General features: G+C 37.3%; 1 pseudogene; it reads right to left on the bottom strand.

The window, feature by feature from the left end:
* Positions 1-11,332: 11,332 nt before the first annotated feature.
* Positions 11,333-12,613, bottom strand: LOC125351328 (annotated as a pseudogene).
* Between the last annotated feature and the right edge of the window lie 5,479 nt (positions 12,614-18,092).

The raw sequence follows: 18,092 nt of genomic DNA, 5'->3' as shown, positions 1-18,092 counted from the left end.
TGGGTCTTCCACTTGGATCATGAGCAGTAATGGGTCCCTCCATGACCGTGCTTCACCCCATGTAAGGGGCATGTACCAAGGCCTATAAGCCCCATTACTGATGGAGTAAAAGGGACATTCTGCACAGTGGCATAGTTCTTGTCATATTGACATTAATTCTAGGTGCCTTTTTCTGTTCTTAACTACCTAGTCAGGGCAATTAACTCTCCCTTATTACTTTTGTCTTCACTTTTGCTAAGTATTTTATTTCCATAATTTCCTATTTTGCTTCCCATCAGCAAGCAAGTATAATGATCTAACCTTCTCTTGGGACCATCATCTCCTTGTCTTTCAAAGAATGACCTTCTTCAATTTCAACAAGAAGAGCAGAGGTGGAGTTGGTCATGGGGTCAGCTGACCAGTATGAACTCCACAACAGCAGGACCCCTCCCTATCTCTCAAGGAAACACCTGTGTACCCATCTCTGTCCCAAGAGAGGCAGAGAGCAAGAGATCACCAGGCTAATTAGCTATGATCTCTCCTTTGGCCATAAAAATCATTAATCATGGAGGCTTCTCATGGTCACTGATCTTTTAATGATGATTTTAATTTGCACACTAAGCAAATAATCTCAAGAATGTTGCTTGACGTAGAATTTGAGAGCCATGCTTAGGCAGGTTATTTCAAAGTCAATTACATTTTAATACTCTTTGTCTGAAAAGTTGCTCTTTCATCTTGACAACTTCATTTTATAAATACCATCATTTGGGGTGTCATTTGCATAGTGCTGGGGAAATTAATTCTAGCCAAACATTTATTAACTTAATTAAAGAAAAAAAAACTAGAAAGCGTACTTTTAAAGTCATTGCTGGGTATTAGTGGCTCTCACCTATAATCCTAGTTACACAAGAGGCAGAGATCTTAGGATAACATTTCAAAGTCAGACCAGACAAAAGTCTTCGAGACTCTGAACTCTAGTTAACCACCAAAAAAACAGAAGTGGAGCTGTGGCTCAAGTTGCAGAGGCCAGCGTCTAGGCTTTGAGTTCAAGCCTTGGTATCAGCACACAAAACAATTTTAATAATTGTAAAATAGTCTGGATTTTAAAACTAGAATGAACTTAAAATATTTAAATAATATTTACTCTGAGTTATTTGCAAATTTTAAAAAATGACATTATGTGACTTTCCAGCAGTTATAAAACAACTATCAGGAGCTGTTGAGCTGGATCAAATGTCTGGTATTTTTCCTTCATCTTATTAATGAAATGAAATACATTAAGGTAACATAGCATTCAAAAAATGAAGTTCTTCCACAATCAATTAAATCATACATAGTTGAGTGTTCCTGCATTCCAAATTAGACAGATTGGCTCACAAGTGTTATTGCTGTCAAAAGTTATGTCATGTTCAGATAATTTTCTTACTTTAAAAGCCAAAGTCCATTTACTTGTTTTTCTTAAAGTAATAATACTTTTCATGAGGTGATCTGGCCCCCAGAACCACAATCATGATAAGAAACAACTTAATTGCACGCAGAATGCTCTTTAATGAAGCAGTCAAATCTCTATAACTTCAGAGGTTAATGTATAGGAATAATAATAGTAGTAATAATAGTAATAAAAGGCAAGACAGTAGTGATGTATGGTTTTGCAAGTGACTTCACATCTGCTTTCATGACATTTTTATTCTGTTATTGTCACTGTCTGGACTCTTTGTTATTCATTGCTGAGATCAAGCACAGACATGGTAGATCTGTGCTCTGCCACTGAACTACAACCCCAGCTCTGTTACTGTCCTTGGTAACTTAAGATACAAGGTTGACATAGGAGTTGTAATATTCGTAGTGTTAGGTAGGATTCTTTCCTACCTCCTGGCTGGCAGTTCTGAGTTTCCTCCATGTGACATGCTTCTTATGGAGCATGTTTGATAACGGTCATTCTGTACTAGTATTGAACTCAAACTACATGGCTGGCTGCTCAAGCAGTGAGTGTAGAGGAGAGACTAAACTAGAACTGGCTCGGAATGCATTGTGCTCCTCTCCCTGGCAGAGGGGACCCTGTACAGACTCGGGCTTACTGAACCTCCCAGCCTGCCTGCCACAGAACCACATCTGGTGGAGAGCACAACGTTGTCTTTCAAAAGTGTCCTTCCTTCACATACTGGGGAACATAGCTGAGAACATGGATGCTTAAGATGTGTAGAAGAAGGAATAACACATTTTGAAAAGAGCCACCTAACATTAAAACATAAGGAGAAAGGGAAAGGAACCGAAAAGACATGCATACCATGAAGGCCACTCTTGAGAAGTTCTTGAGTAAGGAAGGAGCCAAGCAAGGCAAGGATTACACTCCAAAGCAGCACAGGCCTGTGGTTTGGGACACTCCCCAGCACACTTCTGTTCTGTTCGACTCAGCAGGCAACATCTTCAGCGTCTGCTCTGACACTCCATCCCAGCTATTCAAGAGAACAGAACTTACTTCAAATCCTTGAGCTCTGTTCAACTGAGGCTAATTCTAAGGATTCCTAACTGTGGCCCTTACCTTGTAGAGCTCTCCTGTCTCCTCTCTGACAGGGCTGCTCCCATTACAGCAAAACAAAAGGCAGCTAATCCAGTTAGGATAGTATTTGCAATATTCAGCTCTGTTTTCATGGAGTTTTCTTCTACTCAGTTATATACTTCAGTAAAATCCTCTCTCACCTTCAAAGTGTTCCTGTTTGAAACAACACAATGCATGATGATCATAGTTATACTTTGTAAAATATATTTGCAATGTATTGAGATCTTCCTACTGATAAAACGCTACTGTAGAATCTGTAAGGTATGTTAAAGTAAAACATATCATTCCTATTCTGTCATTTTGAAAATAAACAATGAAAATAAAGATAGGATATATGAGAAATGTTACTTATAATAGAGGTTTCAATATTGTTCTGTGGTACATGAGAAAGAAAGCTAATCCTCTGAATTCGAAAGTTGTAATGAAGGCTAACATTTGAGCAAGCATTACAGTTAGTAAGAGTAAGTGTTGCTGGTGGCTTACATCTATAATCCTAGCTACTCACAAGTTGAGATCTAAAAAAATCACAGTTTGAAGCCAATCTAGGCAGACAAGTCTGTGAGATTCTTATCTCCAATTAACCAGCAAAAAACTGAAATGGAGCTCTGGTACAAGCAGTAAAGCACAAGCTTTAAGCAAAAAGCAAAGGGAGAATGCTCTGTCACTGAGTTCAAATCCTAGTACACACACACACACACACACACACACAAACACACACACACGAATAGAAGATAGAGTTCATGAATTTTTCAGAAACTATACAAGATGCTTCTGATGATTGTATTTCTCACTATACCTAACTTAAATCTAATTGAATTTATATTTGTATTGTCTCAGATAGATCATTGATGTTAAAATTCAAGAAAAGCATGTTTATCTGGAAAGGTTTCAAGGGGTCTTACTATGAAGATCCAGGAAATCTAGGTAAGTAGTTAAGACTTTATTCTTCAAGCAGAAGAAAAAAGCCTTTATGCTATGGGCAGATGCTAACAAGGAGGGAGGGACTTGTTCAGAAGCTACTGTAATGATCCACCTAAAACAAGGGTGAAGTAAATGAAGGACAATGGAAACTAAAGGACAAATGCCAGAATAACAGCAGAAATGAGATCAATAAGGTCCCCAACTCAAATTAGCCTAAACTACCCATTTACAAAGGACTTCATTCAGTCTGACAGGAAAGCTGTTTGTTTTGCAGAAGGGTCCTGAACACAACCTGCTCTGGAGGAGGCCCTATCAGAGGAGATGCAGCAGACAAAGAAATACTGAGGTCCAGATGAAATGTTGAGGTGACCAAGTACATGAAACAGACCATGAAAAATGCAGATGTAGGGCTGGAAATATGGCCTAGGAATGTTTGCCTCACCTACATGAAGCCCTGGGTTCGATTCCTCAGCACCACACAAACAGAAAAAGCCAGAAATGGCGCTGTAGCTCAAGTGGTAGAGTGCTAGCCTTGAGTGAAAAGAAGCCAAGGACAGTGCTCAGACCCTGAGTCCAAGCCCCAGGACTAGCCAAAAAAAAAAAAGTGCAGATATAAGAACTTACTCTCAAGCTGTTCTGTAGGTGCAATTTTGAGCCATGGTCCAAGTGACAGCCAATCAATCAATACCATCTACATACAAATAAGGAGATTGCCCTTCAAAGATAACATAGCCCAAAATACAAATCTCAATTCCAACCCTATCTCAGCATTCTATGTGTCTTTGCCTCACTGCCTGCTGTATCTCTCTTGTATATCATCCTAATGAACCTTTATTTCTCCCATTCTCCAGGCTTGGTAAAGCTTTTTACCAATCTTAGGTTCTAAAACATCCATGACACCTCTGTCCTATTTTTACAACATATTCCTGAAAAGGTTTGAACAAGCTAATGAACAACCACCTTGGCCAAAATATGGAGAAATTGGCCCAGCCTGGACACTTCCTTAAACTAGAGATACAAAACCTCAGTAGTACATTTTTGTTTACATCTTCAATGTTTATGAACCCCAGCCTTACCCCTACTCAGGATGACACTACTGGGGTTTCTACCCTTTCCTTTCTTGGAAAGTGAATGAAACTTGATGCCTTAGTGCCACTTTGCTTGGGTAAATTCACACCCTGAAAGTTGACTAAAGTCCCCAAGACCTAGCAATCTTATTCTGAGTTTTTAATTATACATGAGATTTTTTTTGTTTATCCTATAATTATCTTTTAATTCTTAGGATAAGCTAAGATGTGTGAAGAACCTTCATTTTCTCTTCTTTGGTTTTCATTCCACCATAGCCCATTGTATATTACATTACTTTAATCGCAATAGAAAATTTCAGTAACTTTCTGCAAATTAGTTATGTCCTGGTCTTTAAAAAGTTTTCCTTTTTAATTTTAGGGGATAGGTGGAGCTGGGAGAGATAAGAGAATGATGGATAAGTAACATTGATCAAGATGGAATTGAGAGCTCTTTGTACGATTATTATTTAATACGAATAACAATAATTAATTCATAAATAATTTTTGTCTCTGGGGGAAAATAATTTTTTAAACTGCACAATATCATATAAATGAAATTGAAGGATGGGTAAAAATAGTTTTATTTACTGCAACTGTTTTTTAAGAATCAGAGAAACAGAATCTGAGGGTGAGGGTGAATCTGTGCATAAAAAGGTGATATTAATGATCTTCATTAGCAGGAAATTTATTTGAAATATTTTTCTAGTTGCATTGGTTCAAAATATCCCATGCATGTTCTTTCAACCATTTTCTTGATTAGGTTATAACTGTGATCAAACACAGAAAAGTCTTATCATGTCAATCTCATTAGTAGTATCTTGAAATCAACAAAACAGATCCAGCTAAGCTGAAACAACCTCAAGTTTCAAGATTCTAAAATGGGTGGTATATTAATTATTTTGAGCTATTAGTGTATCATTTAGTCTGTCAACACTGAAATGGAAAGAATTTTGTTTTTATTCTGGGAGCCTCTAGCTCAAGTTCAATATTGTACTTCAAAGTACATATGATATTCTATCTTGAAATTATCAAGTTTGAACTTGAGGGTGACATACAAGTGTGTCAGTAATGTTGTCACTCATATTCTGTGCCTTCAGAGAAGAAATTACAACTGAATACAAAGTGTTCTTGAACAATGCCTCCAACTTCCTATATTAATGCGAACAAGATTCTAAGGACTAATAATTTATGATGAGCCTCTATGAAATATGAGTTCATCTCAAATTGAAAAAGAAAGATCCACATATTTCATTTAGCATATATTTCCTACCTTAATGTATAACAATGTATCACCTGTCACTTCAGGAAATTTAACATTTTCTCCCAAACTCACATTAATTGAACCATCTTAGAACTATTGTTCACCTGAAGATGCCCTCAGCTTCTCAGATCCCAATCAGAATTATGTATCCTTGAGATCCTCTCATGAAAAGCATTTCAGGGCAGTGTCACATAAGGAGAGTCTCATAGGGTGAACGTTTTAGCAGAAGATTGATTTTAGAGAAATGGAAAAAAGAGAGAAACGTTTCTGTCTCCCCATGCAGGAAATGTTGGTTAAAGGCTCAAAATGGCAGCCATTATCTGCTGCCTATGTTTTTCCTCAGCCAGAAGAATACAGAGTGGGCAAGTCCGCCTGGGACTCCCAATCCTCAGTGATGGTTCTGGTGGCTAAAATGTGGGAGGCCCACTCCAAACACTGGTAATTTTCAGGCAAGCTTTTTTGTTTTTCAGCCTTCACCCATTTGTGAAGAAATCCAAGATTTTTACTGTTTCAAAGGCAAGGGCAGGTTTAGATTTTGTATCTCCTGATCATGTACAATAAGAAAGGAGGTATGCTGAGAAGTATGCAGAGATTATCTGTGTTTTCAATTTACTTTTGTGCCAAATAACCCCAAACACCCATTATATGAGAAGAGGAAGAATCCTTGCTTTTCTAGTGACTGCTGGCATTGCATAGGCAGTCCTAGTACTTAACATAGACAGCGAGGACTGTGATTTGGCAGGTCCAGGTGGGAGTGTTTCTTGTGCAAGGCTTCGGCATCCCTCTGTGGTGATGTTACAAGGTAGAGAGAGTACATTTACAGTACAGCTACAACTTAGGGAGAGCACATGAAGAGTCCACCCTCCCCCAGGGTTTGTACTGTGGGGAAATTTGAGAGAGGTTGTGTCTAAGAACCGATCATCAGGACTCATTCAAAAGTTCAGCTGCCCTCCAGCTTCTGGGTCCCGTTCTGAGTTAAGGAAACCATACCCAAATTATCTTTCCCTTCAATGGGGCAAACACACCTTCCTGGGACTTTGAATTCTATAAGGTCAGTTCTTCTGCCAGGCATGGTATAAATGTTTCAGTTTGCTATGTCAGTTAACCGATGAAAAATACAGATGAAAGGAGTATGGTTGAGCTAGCTCAGCACACCAGCCATATCTAATTTCTAACTGGCTCAACTGTGATGTTCCTGACATTTAGAAGCAGCAATATCAAAGAATACCAATTGAAGGATCTGGTACAGAAGACAGGATGTACTGTTTTTTTAAAAAAAATTTGTACAAGATTCATAAAACATGCTTTCAAACTTGTGTCTAGGTTTAAGAGCTGAAGTTTATGTAAAGCAGGTTAGAGTCAGAAGCCAACAAGAAGCAAATATTTGCCTTTCACAAGTTTGTAAGGAAAAAATATGGAAAGTAAATATAACACTCCTTCTCTACAGTCCCAAACATTGCCCACTTTCCTATGAACAAACAAAAAGTATGACTTCAATTTTATATTCCTTATAATTTCCAGCCTACTTCATCTAATTCTGAAGATATAATAGGTACATGATACATAATTTTATGTAAGTTATTTAATTTTTTTCTCACTACAGGCACCTTTATTTTCCAAATTTATTGACTTGCTAAAGCAGAAAAATTTTGTTCTTTAAAGAAAATTTTAATGTGCTTCTCCACTTTAAAAACTTAAAATATGAGCTGAGTGCAGGTGGCTCACACCTGAAATCCTAGCTACTCAGAAGGCTGAGATCTGGTTCAAAGCCAGCCCTGGCAGAAAAGTCCATGAAACTCTTATCTCTAATTAACCACCAAAAAGCAGAAGTGGAGCTTTGGCTCAAGTGGTAGAGCACTAGCCTTGAGCAAAAAAAAGCTCAGGGATAGTGCCCAGGCCCTGAGTTAAAGCCCCAGGACTGGCAAGTGAGCATAGGCGGCACACACACACACACACACACACACACACACACACACACACACACACGGTAAGCTGGTAAGTGATCACTTATCCCATCCTTTGCCTTAGGTCTGGCCATAAGAAAAAACACAATGGAAAAGGAGCAGGTGTTGTGATTCACTTCTAGGTAAATTTGTGAAGAAAAAATGTTCCTTCTCTACCTAAGAAGACAGGTGACTTTCATGATAGAACACTGAATACTTGAATTATTTTTGCAGAAGGCTGTATACTAGCCAGGAACACATATAATATGAGAGTATATAATATGACATAGAATAATAAGCTTTGAAATTTTTGGAATTTATTTGCTATAGTGCTACTTACCTAACTAGGTATTCATTTGGAAATAAAAATTAGGAAAAAGTAACCATGAAAACCATCTCCAATGAATCTCTTAAAGCTGTGAAAAAGCATATGAAAAATAATTTGGTTAGAAATGTAGTGGTTTTTGGTTTGATCTCAAGGTCTTAAGTTTGATAGGACTAGTACTCTACCACTTGAGCTACATCTTTAGGTCTCAAAACAGTGTGTACATTCATCAGTAAGAATGCTATCTCTGCACAGATCTGTACTGTTTGTAAAAGATAATGATAGACATGACATGAATTTTTTAAAATTTTGTTTTTGTCAAAAGTATTTGCTATATATCTTAGGGACATATATTCTAATTTTAAAGAAGACAGATTCTATATTTTAATCTGATCTCAATTAAGTGGTAATTATTTATTATTGTGATGCATACTAATTAGCATGCACTATTATGGTATTGAACTAGTTTTAGTACTTCTTTTTCCCAGCAAGAGTAATTCATTTTTAGATATTTTTTCTTGCTTAGAAAATTTAAGGACTCTATTGTGAAGTTATGAAGTATTACAAATGTCTTCCATAGTGCTACTTCAAAGACCCAATCACAGCCTAATGACAGACACTCTGTTAACATGTGACAGAAATATCTGTTTATAGTTCTGAAGATATTTTTGTTTCTAACAGCTTTACCCATGATAGAATCATCATTTCTCTCTGACTGTCCCCAAACAGTCATAACTAGTTTGGGGGAAATACATTTTTAACACCATGGCCACAAATTTTAATAATAAACTGACACTGTTCAGATTTTTGCTCAAGTTTAAAAATGTATGTCTTTGAGTTTTGCTTTCCCTCCAGTTATAATAGTTTCTTGAGATCTAATAAATGTAGATCTGTGTCCTGAATGTCATCTGAGTCGTAGGAACTTGCTGGCAATTCACTTCTTAACATATTATTATTTTTACTTCCTCTAAAGCACTGAGTGGGCCTAAACCATTTCACTCATTGTGTTGTTGGCTAGGGTTATCTCACCAAAGATAAAATACCACAGTCAGCTCACACAGTGAAATCAATGCTGACTATAATGAAATATTCACGTAATTTGAATGTTATGATTTTCATTTCTGTTTAACCATCAACAGCATTTTATTATCATTCAATTATTGCTACACTCCTTTTTAATTTTAAGCTCATGGAGATTTGTTTCATAACTGTGAGGTACTTTTGTTATATCATCTGCGATTTTCAGAGCAGTGCTTAACATACAATAGATTCCCAATGAATACACTTAGCTTTCTTAGTTCTAAATGAAGCAGAATGGAGAGGGAAAGAAAATATGTTATTTTGTTGGTGGTGGCTTAATTGAAGAGTAAATTTTTGAACCAAGCTCAAATCAGATGTCCCCTGTGGTGAGATGATGTATTCTCTTGGGAGCTGTGCTGCTTTCCTGTCAGGCCTTCAGGCAGAAACACCCATGTGCAGATCTCAACACCCACTGTCCATGAACTTTCCCTCTGGGCATTGTAGATGCACTCTTTCTTCTTCCTCTGGGTTTCTACTGCACATTTGTCTCATTTAGAACTATATTAAGAGGATTGAAAACCAGACAAGTGCCAAGGGCAAGGGCAGCATCAGTCTACAAGAAGGGCTGGAACATCAAAAGTATAAATTAGAAACAGGTGCCAGCTAACTCAGGTTTCACCTGCATTTGACTGGCAAAATGCAAACTGGCATTGCCTTGCCAAAAGGAAGCAAATATACCCCTGCTTGATGGTGCCTATTTTTTCCTGTTGAATGCTTCAAAGCTAAGTAGCACAAGGTATGTCAGATACTTTCATATAGTTATACTAAGTTCTCTGGATCCAAAACCAGGACAAAAAGGAAAAAAGTGGAAGAAAAAAAATAGCTGAAGAGAGACAGAGACAGGGTGCTAGAGAAGGAAGACATGCTTTTTCTAATTTTCTTCTTCAGATGATTGACTCTATTTCAGTCAGTATAAGTGAGTTTAGTGTATTAGCTCCCTTGATACTTTAACAAACCTGTTTCTTATTATCTCTATCAATCAATATTGAATAGTTTTATTGGTCTTGGGATGGAAACAAGACATCAAATATGTCTCAGTCAATTTCAAGCTATATCTGGCAAGTATCTTCAAATTTAAGGACATTGCCACTGTGCTAAAATGGCTCCTATTGCTTTCTCACTCCAGTTCAGGTTCATCCTGTTTGTCAAGGATCTTCATTCAGGCGATTGTTTTTATCACCGTACTTGCTCTGCTCTTTGAAAAAAAGCAAAAGGAACGTCATCAGGATTGTTATATGAAACAATTAACATCCAGTAGAGGAGACAGGTGGACCAAAAGACACAATATCCAATGGCTGTAAGGCCATGCCCAGCTAACATCGGTGACATGAAGGAAAGGTGACATACAACATGAGGTGATAAAGCCTCTTCTACATTTTTAGCTGGAAGAGACTTAAACTGCACACATGATCTGGTGCAAATTAGACTGGCTAATTATCATGCATTTTTAACATGTGAGAAATGTAGAACTATTTCAGTTGTTCAACAATAACATCAGAAACCCAGAATTTTCCATCTTCATGCTTGTTCTGTCATTCTTAGCATTATAGCTTTCAGCTTCATATCCATAGCTCATGATTTTAGTATGGTTTTGTTCTTTAGATTCCAAATTCATGGGTAAGCCAGGAAGAAGGGAGATTTGGAAGGGGCAGTGACAGAATGTGTCTCTTTCTATCAGGATCCATTTGTTTCTCAGAACTCCTTAGAACAAATTTACACTTCAGTTTCATTGACCCCAGCAGTATTACAGGACTACTTTGACCTACTGAAAAGCTAAGATAGCTGGGCACAAGACTGCTATAAGTGGCTTATAACAATCAACTGCTCATCCTTAAGGAATAATCCATCTTGAAAAAGATCAGGATTCTGTCAGAGAGAAAATTGGAATCAGCAGGTAATTCAATTACTGTTGGTGTCATAAAAGTAGGAAGTAGCAAGCAAAAAGGGAAGTGGACAGTGACCATTGTCTTGTAGTTGAGAAGACCTGTTCCTAAGTACACAATTAAAACATTCACCAGAAAATTAACAGAGAATGTGGATAAGTGAGAAGTTCTTAGGAGGTGAATAAACCTACAGTAACATTTGGTACTATATAAACCATAAATATATAAAGATGCCTAGATGTATTAGTGTACTTTTTAAAACTAGTACTAGATACTTTTATACTGCTACTAGATACTTTTTTTTATCTTATACTCCTTTATTAAAACCACTGAGGTAACAATAATTTTTATTACTGTTTCACAGATGAAATATAAAGAAGTCAATTGCTCTGATCAATGTATCACAGGTGGTGAGTGGCTGAGTAGGGTTTTCAACCCAAAAAGTGTGATTTGAATTGGGGTATAGTGAGCATTGAAGCTCTGTGTATGGGAACCTGGGTTTTGTTTCTTGCTGGAGAAGACACAGATTTTGGCCCAACAAGGATTCCTTGAAACAGATAGCAAATGCATCTTAATAATGACAGCAATCCCCCTTAGGTAAGCCAAAAAATTTTACATTAACGAGTAAGAAAAATCTATAAGATTCCATTCAGCTTGAAATATATATTCAGGGTAAAGCCAGACTATCATTAGTTTAAAACATAAGTGACTTCCAGTTCCAGCATAGGCTGTGCGGGCTGGAGAGTATGTGGGACACTGTGACTGGGGTAATGTTCTCATGTCAGAAGCCAGTTCACTGTCTAGAGCTCACCTGTGTGCTGGCTTCTTTGCTACTAAGGCAATGGTCAGGAACCTTGTTATGCAAGTTGAAGCCAATGTCATCAAAGCCCTCAAACCTTCCTGGGGTAGCGCTTCACTATCTAACAGAAGTAGATACCATTCTGCAAGTAGAAATCACTCTGCTGTTGTCTCTTGAGCCTTGGCAGCATTTTCTAAAATCTTCCTTTTCCATTCTTCATAATCCTGTGTCAGATCTTCATCTATTTGTAGTTTATGTTGGATTTCTTCTACCTTCTCTATTTTCTTTGCTGGAGGTTCAACCATCTTTTTCTTCTGTGGTGGACTACCTAAGTCTCCAGGTGCCTTTGCATGATGAAAGTAGTGCAGCAGTGGTGAACAGAGGCCTGGATAAGTCAAGACCTACTTGCTGTGTCTGGGGAAGACTGGCCTCTTAGCTTTGCAGAATCTTCGAAGCCATGTCCGCTGCCTCCATACAGCTAAACTGAACACCGAGGTCTCTTATGCCAATATTTGAATTCAGGCCCAGTAAGCACTCAAAAGATTTAAGATAGCTCTGGTACATCTTCTTGTTCAAACCAGAAAGTTTAATTAAATAAGCCCTATCCAAGGGGCACTTCATATAGGAAGCTGCAAGGTCCAGGCACATGACTGCATTGCTGGTTTCTGTGGTATGTGTGGGCAGACCAAAACATTTCACCTGGGATAGTCGCAGGTACTCTCCTGCTTTCCTCAGCACATCAGATTCCGAAAGCCCAAGGTGTGGGGCAAAGCAGGGAATCAGCCCCTACCCCATGGCGCCAGCCAAAACGACTCTACTAAATACTTTTAAACTCAGAGATGAGGCAAACAAAAATTAATAAAGAAGACACAAACAAAATCTATGTTATCAGGGTAGAGCTAACCATAGCCCTAGCATTTCTTCCTGTCACCAAATCAGCATCTCCTTCTCAGAGTGTTCACCTTCACTTTAGTTTTGAACTTTGTATCCATATATGAATAATAATTTTAGGACACTCAGTAGAATAATCATTTTGAGGACATAAGCTATTTTTGAATCATTAATAAATTTGAAATAGGAAATACCAAATTTAAAGGATGAATTTCAGAGCCAATTTATCTCTTTTCCCTAATATCAAGAGTTACTACCTATAGTATCTTTCATAACCTGAAATTAATAACAAAAATGGATATTTTTAGTTATAATCCTCTAGGATAGATGCAAGGCTTTATAATTATATAAGTATGCATGTTAATACAATTAGAAGTTACTCTCAAATATGAACATTGACCATAGATACATGTACTTACCAGTAAGGTTTTAATTTTGTCCTTACTGTCGGTTTCTTGCTGCTTCAAAGTGTGTGAATAGAGACCTCTCCTATATAACCAAAGTGTTTTAGCTTAATTGCAAAGAAAAAAATATTGCCTGGCATTTGCCCAGTAGAACACAAACAAGGCCACACTAAAACCACCAGCACAACCATGTTCATTGCAGCAGTGTTTACTCATAGTCAAGATATGGAATCAAATCAGATGCCCCTCTGTGGACAAATGGATCAAGAAAATGTGATATGTATGTACACACATACACACACACACACACACACACACACACACACACTGGAATTCTATTTATCCATCAGAAAGAATGACATTGTACCATTCATATGGAAATGGAAAGACCTGGAAAATATTATATTAAGTGAAGTAAACCAGACCCAAAGACACATATGTTACATGTTTTCTCATTTATAGTAAGTAACTAGAATGTGCCTATGAATCCTAAATACACTGGACATGTAAATACACTGAGACATGACAAATTATACAGGTCTCTAGGTATTCACACAGCTACCAAAGATGGATATTCAAAGGCACAGTAGCTATGTACATCTGCACATAAAATAGTATTTATCTAGAGCACCTCTAAGAAATGGGAGTGTGGTTTTATTTACCTTTGTTGCTATTTTTGTTTTCTTTTCCTTTTGCCCTGTTTGTTTATCTGTCTTTGGGAGGAGAAGGAGAGCCTCAGAAATGGATTGACAAAAGGTGAATAAATTCATCATTGGTATTCCTTAGAGACTATGTTGAAAATGAACTATACTTGTATGTGGGGACAGAAGGGGAAAAACTGGAATAAAGAGAAGAAAGGGGTAACATTGTTCAAAAAGAAATGTACTCTTTACCTGATTTATGTAACTGTAATCCCTCTGTATATTACCTTTACAATAAAAATAAAAAAATATTTCCCACATAAATGGAAGTAGAGCTTATCTCTATGCATCTGTCTCTTATCTCTGTTTTATGTATATTTTGACTTCATTTTATCCTTCTTCAGATGAATCTTTCCATCCATTAGCAGCTCTAGTTCATGGTATCCTCATAGATCTTGACCCAAGAAGAAAAGACTCCTATTCTCAATACCTCTGTATCATATAGCTGGAAAGAATATGATTGCTTGTCTGGATTAGCTCAGAATCAATCATCAAACCAAAAAATATAGAAGTATTTTATTTTTGTTAAATGAATTTGGATCTTGATCTCACGCCTGTGAAACAAAGTAAGGTACAGTTGACCTCACATAAATCACAGGAAAAGGAGAAATTTCCCAAAGGAAAGGATACTTGACCTGTTGATAAAAACATATACTGTACAACCAGAAGTCTGTTCAAAAGGTAAATTTGAATTTAATGGAATTCAACACTTGAAAATAGAAAATAATTATTTATATTTTCCTACCCTAAAAATATAATTTAAGGGGCTGGGAATGTGGCTTAGTGGTAAAGTGCTTGCCTAGCATGCATGAAACCCTGGGTTTGATTCCTCAGCACCACATAAACAGAAAAAGCTGGAAATGGTACTGTGGCTCAAGAGGTAGAGTGCTAGCCTTGAGCAAAAAGAAGCCAAGGACAGCGCTCAGGCCTTGAGTCCCAAGGCCCAGGACTGGCAAAAATAAATAAATAAATAAAATTTAAATCATATCCTAGACCAGATTATAATAACAATAGTCATGTCTAGTAAAACTGAATAGCATGATGGGCCAGGAATAACATTAGTCACATTTTTTTCCAAATAACTCTTCAGGTCAATTAGATTTTCAAGTGAAGATATTGATACTTAGCGGGAAAGTTGTTTAACTCAGCTAGGTAGTAGAAGAACTTTCTTTGGGGTATCTTCATTGCCATTGTATGTGCTTTTGTCTGAGATGTCAGAAAACATCCTGAAACAGTCCTGTTGTTTTTTAATATATCACCTAAGAACCAAAAAAAAAAGTATTAATTAACAGAATGCTTTGGTCTTCTTCTTTATTCTATATATTTTCTCTTATATTTATGTTTATAAATTAATACATAGATAAAATGACTGATAATTACCATATGATCTGTTTACTGAAATTATCTTTCCCTGAATAATTTAAACATTCATTTAAAAGTTAAATTGTAATAACTTTAAAGACTTATTTGCCAAACTTGAGCTCAGTCCTTGCCTCAATTTTTACAAAATTTGGAATTACTAGAAAAAAATTTAATGTGCTTTTGTCTACTAAAAAGGGTAAAATAAAATCCAGTCTCTTTCTCTGTTAGGGTATGTTAAGAAAAGTGTGAGTAGAATGTTGGAGGAGAATATTTGAAACTATTAAAAAAAACTTATCAATTAATTACAAAGAATTAAAAATTCACCAGGCTCATGTGTGTATTCCAAGTGACTCAAGAGGCTGAGATCTGAGGATCACAAAATGAAGCCAGCCTAAGCAGGAAAGCCTGTGAGATTCTTTTTTCTTTTTCTTTTTGGTAGGCCATAAGGCCTAAGGGCTGTCCCTGAGCTTTCTTGCTCAAGGCTAGTGCTCTACCACTTTGAGCCACATCTCTGCTTCTGGTTTTCTAGTGGTTAATTGGCGATAAGAGTCTAATGGCCTTTCCTGCCCTGGCTGGCTTTAAACTACAATCCTCAGATCTCAGCCTCCTGAAGAGCTTGGATGACAGGCATGAGCCACCAGAGCCTAAGTCTATGAAATTCTTTTCTCCAATTAACTACCAAAAATGCCAGAACTGGAGCAGTGGCACAAGTAGTAGAGCAATATCCTTAGTACCCCGCCCCTTAGTTCAAACCCCAAGACACACACACACACACACACACACACACACACACACACACAATTTCACCTAGCCAAATGCCTGTGGCTCATGCATGTAATCTTATTTACTCAGGAGGGTGAGATCAGAGGATAGTCGTTCGAAGTTAACATGGGCAGGAAAGTCTTAGTGAGTCTCTTATCTCTAATTAATCACTCAAAAAACCATAAGTAGAGCTGTGGCTCTAAGTGGTACAGTGCTAACCTTGAAAAAAATGCTCAAGGACAGCACCCAGGCCCTGAGTTCAAGTCCCACACTGATAGAAAAAAAATCACCTGTAAGAAAGTGTTTTTCCAGAGCTCCTTTCAGGTTATCATTCATCAATCACTAAATATGTTTTGAGTATTTTGTATTTAAAATATGGTTTTGCATATGCATCTGACATTGGCATAGAAGGGAAACCCATTAAATAAAAATATGGGCTCCCTCCCCTGAGAGAACGAAGAGTGTATATAATCTGAAAAACAGATGAACAGACACAAAACTAAACTCTGAGGAGTGCCAAAAGCTATGGAAATCTCTAAAAAAGGGGTCCAGTCCAATCTCTGGTTGTGTTGTAAGAGTGTTAGAAGAGGTGACATTGATCAAGATGCATTGAACTCATAGTCTGACTTGTACTCATTGTACTCATAGTCTGTACTGAAATCCCTTTGTACAACTACTTAAAATAAAAATGAAGCAATGACCAGAAAAGTTTATGGAAGGTTTAATGAATGAAATTATGAAGGATAAATATAACCAGAAGTTGATAATGTGACCAGAAATTTAGGGTAGCTAAGTTAACCTTGGGTCTTTGCATCTGGCAAGAAAAGACTTCAGGTAAAGACAAGCACAAACAATAGGGCAGAAAAAGAGAGCCAGTGCAATAGACATGCCAGGACAAGACAGCGCTTCTGCCCATCTCCACCCATCTTCAGGCACAGAGACATTAGCCTCAGGTAAAATAAGGGAGAACTTGGGTCCTACTTATTGGTGAGTTTCCTTCTGTTCTCTACAAAGTTATGGCATCAATGACTTAGTGTTCTATTCTCATGTTTCCATCCTTACTTAACAAGTGTCTTCCTTCCTTAATCTTCAGTAACCCCTGTCCTCATTTTATCATCAGGCAAGTTTGGGTTAATCAACTCATTCTGCCATCTGCAAGTTGTATAAGCTTCAATTTTCTAACAATTTACTTTTCTACTGACTCCTGTCAATTGATGGAATGGAGATACAAGGTTTCTAAACACAAGTGTCAGCAGGAACTTCAGTCACCACCATCTAGACTGGAACAGTACATGGAAGGAGGAGTGGAGCAGAACGAGGTACTCAGATGCTGAGAAAGATTTCAGTACAACTAAAGATGGAACGCACAGGTGAGATAAATGTGTAGTTATAAAAGAGGAGCATTTGGGTTCCATTTTGCCACTTGCCAATAGGAGATTCTGTTGCCCAAGAATGTAGTTGACAGCATGACGTTTGGCTCAAGAGTCAGAGCTCAATGACTACTAAAGTCCATAGCAAGAGGGAGACTAGCTATGTTAGAAGGTGACAAAAGGCTATGCTTGGAAACAGGAAATGACTGAAAAGTAAGCAAAGAATGTTATAGTAATGACAATGAGAAGTGTCTGGAATAGTTAGCCAAGTACTCCCACCAATAGTACTAGATAGTTCCTTGACCAGTTCTTCTGATCATGCTCATAATGCTTCTTTTACCTGATAAAAGGCATGCAGGATGCACAAACTTGGTCACCACTGTGAAGGATGACACCCAAAGACATTCAGTCCATCCTACAGGATCACATTTCCAACAAAGGAATTCTGTAGAAATGCAGAACTATTTTAAACTCTGGCCTGCTCTCTGAAGAAATAGTTATAATACCCTTAAAAGAACATTAATAACAATCTCCAGAGAAGGAAAGATTTGCTCTCAATATAAATAGAACTTTCAAAAACCCCTTATTGTTTATGGGAGGTTGTACAAAGAAGCGTAAATCTTTAAAATTATGGTCATACTTCATAATGAGCAGATTCAATGTTAGGAGGATTTGATTTATATAGCAACATTTAAAAGGAAGAAAATACTTGGAAAATTTCTGAAATGTAAGTATTTCTAGATATGTTGCAAGTCCACTTAGGGGTCTTGCTCTGAAACATTGA

Source organism: Perognathus longimembris, chromosome 5 (assembly GCF_023159225.1).
Source record: "Perognathus longimembris pacificus isolate PPM17 chromosome 5, ASM2315922v1, whole genome shotgun sequence".
NCBI lineage: Eukaryota > Metazoa > Chordata > Mammalia > Rodentia > Heteromyidae > Perognathus > Perognathus longimembris.
The sequence above is the reverse complement of the archived record's forward strand: the minus strand, read 5'-3'. Positions and strand labels throughout refer to the sequence as shown.